Source organism: Delphinapterus leucas, chromosome 20, assembly GCF_059928025.1.
Source record: "Delphinapterus leucas isolate spDelLeu-1000000601 "Yukka" chromosome 20, BTC_Dleu_Yukka2, whole genome shotgun sequence".
Taxonomy (NCBI): domain Eukaryota; kingdom Metazoa; phylum Chordata; class Mammalia; order Artiodactyla; family Monodontidae; genus Delphinapterus; species Delphinapterus leucas.
The window spans coordinates 2,048,070-2,056,036 of record NC_143148.1 but is presented as its reverse complement, the minus strand read 5'-3'; the positions used below and the strand labels follow the sequence as shown (position 1 = coordinate 2,056,036).

Genomic DNA, 7,967 nt, shown 5'->3' with positions numbered 1-7,967 from the left:
AAGGCTTATTGTTTAAGCTACTTTTATTCTTGGGATTCTATTTACTGTATGCTGTGAGGGAGAATAGAATTGGGTTCTACCAGAATAATAAGTACAGAGTTCTGGGGCTCTCAACTTTGTGTGCTCCAAAGGAAATAGAATGAGGACAAACAACAGCTCTCAGGGTAGATTTGGCCTAATTGCATTGTTGCCTGAGGCCTCCTAGGAAAGTCTGAAGGACCCCTGCACCACGATCTCATGCCCTGGATGTGAGGATTATTTGTAGTTCCACAGTCACTTGGGGCAGGTGGTTTGGAAACAACTATAAGGCCAACTGGCCCGAGGCAGGGGAACACAATCAGACTCACAGGTTGAAACTGACCTGGAGACTTTCCGGACCACCCAGTTCCAGGAACTGACCTGGGGACTTTCCACCCGGCCCAGCGTTCCCGCCTTTCGAGGGGCGGGACTAACGGTCCCCCACGATACCCGAAAAGATCACCAAATAAGGAATACCCTGCGCCCTCCCGGATTCACCACACCCCTTTCCCTTCTTTCCCTATAAATTCTGCCCAAACCCTCGCCCAGGCGCCACTTCTCTGGCCCCTTTCTCTCGGACAAGTGAACCTCGCCGGGGAGCGTACCCAAATAAAGCTTGTTTAAGCTCTCCTCCGTTTTTGGTGCCGTTCCTTACAACAACAGTATTTGGCAGTACCATGAAATGAGGCCCTTGAATTTAGTGGATGTCCCATGGCATAATTGACAGATATTTGTCTCCTGAGACCCACCTAGGAGCTGTGTGTCCTGAGGAGAAAAATCATACAGGTATATGCATGTAAGACTTAACAAGGCCCAGGGTGGGTAACATATTCTGTACAAAAACAGTGATTGGATTAACTGGAACTGGGGGGAGACTTCAGCAAAGTAGAGTGGATAAGCCCCTTTCAAAGGGGTATCTGTAAATGTTCCAGAAACTGGCTAAGTGGTAAGAAAGTGTACAAAACTTGGGACCTACAGTACAGTCCACCGAAATCTGGGTATATCCCCTTTAAGAACCTGAAAACCTGCCCCACCTCAGAGCCTCAGGGTACTACTCCGCAACTCTCGCGTTGGGGCGGGACCTTTCCAGGAAGTGGGGAGCACCGCCCCTTGCCTGGGCCTGGGGTGCTATGAACTACGTTACCCGGAAGGCACTGAGCCGCAGGAGAGAAGCACTTCCGTTCTAGAAGACGGCGTCTGGGCGGGCCTTCCGGCGTGGACCGCGGGCGACGTTTTGTTAACTCGGGGAGCTAACTGTTAACTTGTGGGGAGCTTCGGAACCGTGGGCCGGCCTGAGGTTAGGGAGCCGGGAAGCTGCTGTGTCCGCTGATCTGAGGAGGGTCTGAGACTCGGCGTGGGCGCCATCTAGCCTGACTCTGTCTCGGGGCCGGGACAGGGGCCACCGTGCTCGGGACCCGCATTCACCCATACACTCCGCTGTTGGCGGCGGAGCTGATGGGTCCAATCCAGGTAAATCCTGCGCCCTCCGAGCCCTCTCCCAACTCTTCTTATTCTGCAGTATTTTGGTTCTAAATCGAGGTTCTCTAACGAGTGTCCTATACTTATTTGTTCCCCCAAACCTTGGTTTTCCCAATTTTGAAATATGAACTGCGTGGGGAAAAAAAATTGCAGAGAACTTACACATGCAGATGAATAAGCCGCTTTAAAATTAATATGTGTTCTCCGCTCAGGTCAAAAAATGCGATATCAATAGGACCCCATAAGGCTCCTGTGCGGTCCTTCCAAAACAATTATCTCCATTTCTCCAAGGTTAAGGTGTTATCTGATGTTTCAAGTAAGCATCTTTCTTGATAGTTTTGCCAACTATGTGGAAAATATTCGACGACTGTAGTTTAATTTCTCTCGCTTGTTGTAAGACTTTTTATGAATGGAATCATATAAATATTATGTTTTCCTTCATGTGCACAGTATGGTGTGACTTTACCCATGTTTTTAATGACCATTCATTTTCCTTTTTGTGCAGTATTGAGTATATAGTACTCAAGGTATGAGTATGAGTAAAGTGGTGTATTTACAAATTCTCTATGCGTTTTGGGGTATATAAAGCATGTATTTGTCTAGCGTGTATGTTAAAATTATTGTATTTAATTGAACATTTCCACTTTTTTTTCTTAATGATTGCTTTTATTATTTATTTTTGGCTGCATTGGGTCTTCATTGATGCGCGTGGGCTTTCTCTATTTGCGGCGTGCAGGGGCTACTCTTAGTTGTGGCGTGCGGGCTTCTTATTGCGGTGGCTTCTCTTGTTGCGGAGCATGGGCTCTAGGCGCGGGCTCAGTAGTTGTGGCGCACGGGCTTAGTTGCTCCGCGGCATATGGGATCTTCCTGGACCAGGGTTCAAACCTGTGTCCTCTGCATTGGCAGGCAGATTCTTAACCACTGCGTTGCCAGGGAAGTCCCGAACATTTCCACTTTTTGGTCTTGTTTTACGCCATCTTACTAATTTTAACGTAGTTCTTTGAGTGAAATTGTTATACTTATTCTTCATCTATACCATCTTTATATTTTGATACACACTTATGCGTTACATAAATGTACAGTTTTACAGTATTCACACACTTAGATGGTTTTTCTAAGTGATTTTACTCTTCGAGTAATATTTATTTTACCGGAAAATCATCTTTCTCTGGTGGTGTTGCAAGAGAAAATGATTAAGATAGCTTGTTAAAATTTTTGTTTTAAGGGGGGCGAAATGAAAATCATTGTAAGGATAAAAAGTTACAATGCTTCGAATCCCTAGCAAGATGTTAAGAACTCAAGAAGATATTTCCATCTTTCTATAATGAGGATGGAACAGAGGTCAGGTCCTAGCTTATCTCCTTTTCCTAAGTTTGAAGAGTCGGAAGTGAGGTCCAGTTATCCTGAACTGCTGGAGGCCAAGCGCTATTACTCCAACACCCCCTTTATCACAGATTCATTTTCAGTGTGAAGCAAGTAAATGGTAGTTCTGTCCTCTATCACAGGATGAAAAAAAACTAGTAGGAAATTACAGAAATCTCTCTGACCATTTATGGAATAAAGCATGGATATATCAAAGAATATGGATAAATATAAAAAGTACATATCCTGGAATTCTATTGTATAATGTTATGATAATTTCAAATCAGAATTTAATCTATGGATTATGTAAGCTGGAATTTTGTATAAAACAATAATCTTTAATATAACCAAATTAAAATTTGTAAAGGAAGTATAAGAACTCCTGTTGGCCACTTGTTAGGGCCACCTACAAGCTATGGGAAGAGAAGAATCTATTATTGCCAGGGGAGAAACAGAAGAAGGGAATCAAATGGAAGTGTCAGAAACAGACCTGTACATAAAATGAGACTTAATTTTTGATATTTGTGACTTAGGACTATAATAGTGCATTATGACCTGCCACAACCATTTCCTCGCCAACACAATCCCTTATTCTTCTGGCTCACTAGGCTCCAGTCACACTAACCTCGTGGATGCTGCTCAAACACACCAGACATGACTCATAGAGAGTCTCTGTACTCATTTTTCCCATTTCAGGAAAGCTTAAGATGTGCACATGATTTTATGGCACAACTCTATAACATTTTCTGCCCTGTTTTACATGCTTTACTTTTTCTTGAGCATTTGTCTTGCCTGAAATAGTAAATGGTTCACTCATTAATATTCTTTTTTATCTGTATCACAGATGGGAATTAACGTTACATGGCCCTGCTCATCCCACAGACTCCACATTCAGCAGAACCACTTATGGACCCTGCACTGGTGAGTGTCACGTGTCCTGCAACTCTTTTGTTGCCATTCTTCCTGGCCTTGGTGTCTCAAGACCCTAGAGAGCCCTATGCTAAGGTTTGTAAGTCCAGGCCAGAGCTTATATGGAGAGATTCCCCAGTAGACTGAGATGTGAAAGGTTGTCTTAGGTACAGGGATTAGTATGTACAAAAGCTTGGGGATGAGATTGAGTTGGGAATGCTCTATGACTTGTATGTGTTAGTTAATGTCTGGCGGGAACAGAGAGCAAGGGGGCAAGAGTCAGGCCTAGAATGGTACTCTGAGAAGGTAGGTTTCTGTTCTGAGAGTGATGGCAGACATGAAATTTTTGGAACAGGAGGGGAAGTGGTCTTAAGAGGCTATCCTGGGCTGTAGTGTGCAGAAGTTTCTAAAGTAGGATCTGACCAGATTTTCTAATGTGGAGCAGTCACAGATGCCTCCAAAGATTTTTCCCTGTGCATCTGGAAGTGTGGAAGTGCCATCAACTGAGATGGGGAAGTCAGCGGTAGGAGTCCGTTTCAGTGAGACTATTAGGAATTGGATTGCAGCCAAGTTGAGTTCCAGATGTTCCAGAGGCTCCCAAGTATAGGACACAAGTGGACAGCTGAACATGCAGATCTAGAGTGCTGGGGGAGGCTTCAGGATGCATTAGGTGACAAGGGAGGAGAGGGGGGCTCTCACAAAGACAGACAAGAAAAAGTAGTGGTCATCAGCAGGAAGGTAGGGGGAAGGGAAAGTCCAGCAGGTGGCCAAGGTTTACATGGGAGAGTGGCCGTGAAATTGATGCAGAGGGAAAGCAGAAATGGAGGTAAAGTGATACCAAAGTCAGGCTGGTGCTTATTTCTCTTCCTACGCACTCACCAGGCTTTTTTGGTGGAACTTAGGGTTTTTCTGTCAATGGCTGGGGAGCTGCCAGTGGAGAGTTGGGGTATGCTGGGATCCTGTTGCATTGGCAAGCACGTTCTGAGTGCCATGTGAAGAAGGGTATATGAGGAGACAGGAGACATACCAATTTTATGGACCAGATTGTGGCGATGGGGATCTGATGTATGAGGAGTTATCCAGTGAGTTATATGCATGTGGGGAAGGTGTGTGAAGTAATTGCCCGAGGTACTAGGAGCTTAAGAGAGAAGGATAGGCCTAAGTGTGTTTGTGTCTGGGAGACATTATCCTGGGGACTCTCAGGCTGTTATCTTGCAGGAGAGGGAGGGGGCCCTACATACCAGGAGCACAGACTTAGATGGCATCTATCTGTCCACCTGCCTCTTGTTGCTGAGGCTGGATCTAGTGATCAAGGAAGCATGAAGAGTTATTAGGTACCACTGCCCTCTAAGTCAGGGAACTGGGGAGGAAGATGAGCCTAGAGTGAATATGAGCTGGGATTAGGTGTCCTTATGCCGTCCTGGGGAAAGAGGCTGCTTATGGACACATCTGTCCCCATCATCACAGGGTCCTGTGACCTTTGAGGACATGGCTGTGTACTTTTCCCAGGAGGAATGGAGGCTTCTTGGTGAGGCCCAGAGACTCCTGTACCATGGCGTGATGCTGGAGACTTTTGCACTTGTTGCATCATTGGGTAAGGCCCTCCCACCTATCCCAGCATCCTGGGCAGGTCTCTGCCTTTCCCATTTTTCCCAAAGGCAAGTCTGTTTTTTCACAGCTAGGTAGTGAGCACATCTCTATTACTGCTTCCCTGTCATACATCCTGTAGGTGCCAAGGCTGGGTGAGTGTATACTACCTCCTTTGAGAAGTATCCCCAGTACCAGAGGCTCTGAAGTTTTCTGGGTCATAAGACTTGGAAATAGTTCTGTGGGTTCCATTAGCCTCAGCCACTCCCTGCTAAGTTGACTCTGTAGACGCATGCATCTCTGTGCTCCAGGTTCTGCCCCCTTCCAGCTGACATTTCCTGGGCCCTGACTGTACCAGGAATTGTTGGGACTCAACGTGGTCACTATTTGTGGGATCCACTTGGCTTTTGCTGTGAGACCCTCCTCAAAGATTCTTTTTGTGATATTATTTTTCTTTCCTGAGGTTGTTTTGGGATTGGTTGTACCCCTGGGCCAGTACTGACCACTCACCTGTCGTGTCTTTCCCTTAGGACTTGCATTTTCTAGGTCCCATGTTATGTCCAGCTGGAGCTGGGAGGTGAACCCTGGGTACATGACAGAGTGGACATGACTCCAGCCACAGCATGAAGGGCTCAAAGTTGGCTTGGCTTCAGTGATCGGCATCAGGGGGAGGAAGTGATGATATGGATGGGTTCAAATTACATCAGGAACATGTCTGGTGCCCCACGTTTTGGAGCCAAAGCCATTGACTGTGTACCTCATTTCTGTGTGCACTGCCACCATCATTGGGTCTTTTGCTTGGTGAGTCTTCCCTGTTCTGTGATGTGGAGAGGCCCAGTCCTGCACAGAGGCCCTTTCCTAATCAGACCCCAGCTCCCTTGTCCTGAAAACTGTCCCAAGGATTTTTTCCTTGGCATGTCAGACACATATTTGTGATGGGGCTTCCCCCTTCTACCAAAATCTGTATGAAGTTCACCCATATTTCTCTGCTTTCAGGTTGTTGATATGGAGTAGAGGTCAAGGAGACATGTTCTGAGCAAAATGATTTGTAGAAGTGCCACAAATAAATACTTCAAAGACAAACCTGTCCACCCAGAAGGGCTGTCCCTGGGAGATAGGTAGTGTGGAATTAGAAGGTGGTGTGCATTTAGCTGAAGAGCTGGGAACAAACCCTAGCCAGAACTTTTGTGGGGCAAGTGTAAAATTTCACCAACACAGTAGAGAGAAACTCTTTAGAAGAGACACGGATAAGGAGTTTATGAAGAGCTGCACAGTCCATGCAACCAAGAAGTCTTTCTCATTCCAGGAGCCTGGGAAGGATTTCCCTGGTAGCTCAGGCCTTCTCCAGCACCAGGTCACTGCACAAAAGGACACCAAGTGTGTGGAGGCCTTTCACAATGGACAAAGGCACTATAAGTTCAGTGAATGTGGGAAAACCTTCAGCCAGAAACACTCACTTGCTTAGCATTAGTTTCCACACTGGAAAGAGGCCTTATGAGTGCAGGGAATGTGAGAAAACCTTCAGCCGCAAAAACTCACTTGTTCAGCACCAGCGAGTCCACACTGGAGAATGGCTTTATGAATGCAGTGAATGTGGGAAAATCTTCAGTTATAAACACAAACTTGTTTAGCACCTGAGACTCCACACTGGAGAAAGGCCATGAGTACAATGAATATGGGAAAGCTTTTAGCTACAAACTCACAGCTGTTCAGCACCAGCGAATTCACACTGGAGAAAGGCCTTATGAGTGCAGTGTATGTGGGAAATTCTTTACTCAAAACTCCAGCCTTATTGTGCACCAAAGAATTCACACTGCCTCACAGCCTTATAAATGCAGTATATGTGGAAAATTCTTTACCTCCAACTACAACCTTATTGCACACCGGCGAGCTCACAGGGGCACAAGGCCTTATAAGTGCAGTGAATGTGGGAAACCTTTCAGCAACAAACCCACACTTGTTCAGCATCAGCGAATTCACAGTGGAGAAAGGCCTTATGAGTGCAGTGAATATGGGAAAGTCTTCTGCCACAGCTACAAACTTGCTCAGCACCAGAGTCTGCACTGGAGAGAGGCCTTATGAATGCAATGAATGTGGGAAAGCTTTTAGCAACCAATTGACACTTGTTCTGCACCAGCGAATTCACACTGGAGAAAGGCCTTATAAGTGCAGTGAATGTGGCAAGTTGTTTAGCCAGAGCTCCAACCTTATTGTGCACCAGCGAATTCATACTGTAGTGAAGCCTTTTGAGTGCAGTGAATGTGGGAAACGTTTTAGCCAAAGCTCTACTCTCATTAAGCACCAGAGTTCACACTAGAGAAAGACCACATGAGTGCACTAAATGTGGAGAATTCTTTAGCCAAAGCACCCAGCTTACTCAACACCAAAATGTTCACACCACAGAAAGGCCTCACAAGTGCAGCAAATGTGGAAAAGTTTTCTGTCAAAGGTCTGTTCTGACTGAGAACCAGAAACTTCATAGTCAAGATAGGCCCTATGAGTACAGCAAATGTAGGAAAGTTTTCAGTCAAAAGTCTAACCTCATCTGTCACCAGAAATTTCATGATGGAGAAAAGGCCTTCAAATGAGAGCAGCGAATGAGCTGTCTCCTT

At 45.7% G+C, this 7,967-nt stretch overlaps 1 pseudogene across 1 annotated transcript; it reads left to right on the top strand.

The window, feature by feature from the left end:
* Positions 1 to 16: 16 nt before the first annotated feature.
* On the top strand, positions 17 to 7,687 carry LOC111170013 (uncharacterized; annotated as a pseudogene). Its single transcript, XR_016390809.1, has 4 exons — positions 17 to 1,488; positions 3,704 to 3,780; positions 5,236 to 5,362; positions 6,352 to 7,687. The product of XR_016390809.1 is annotated as an uncharacterized LOC111170013 (transcript).
* Positions 7,688 to 7,967: the final 280 nt, after the last annotated feature.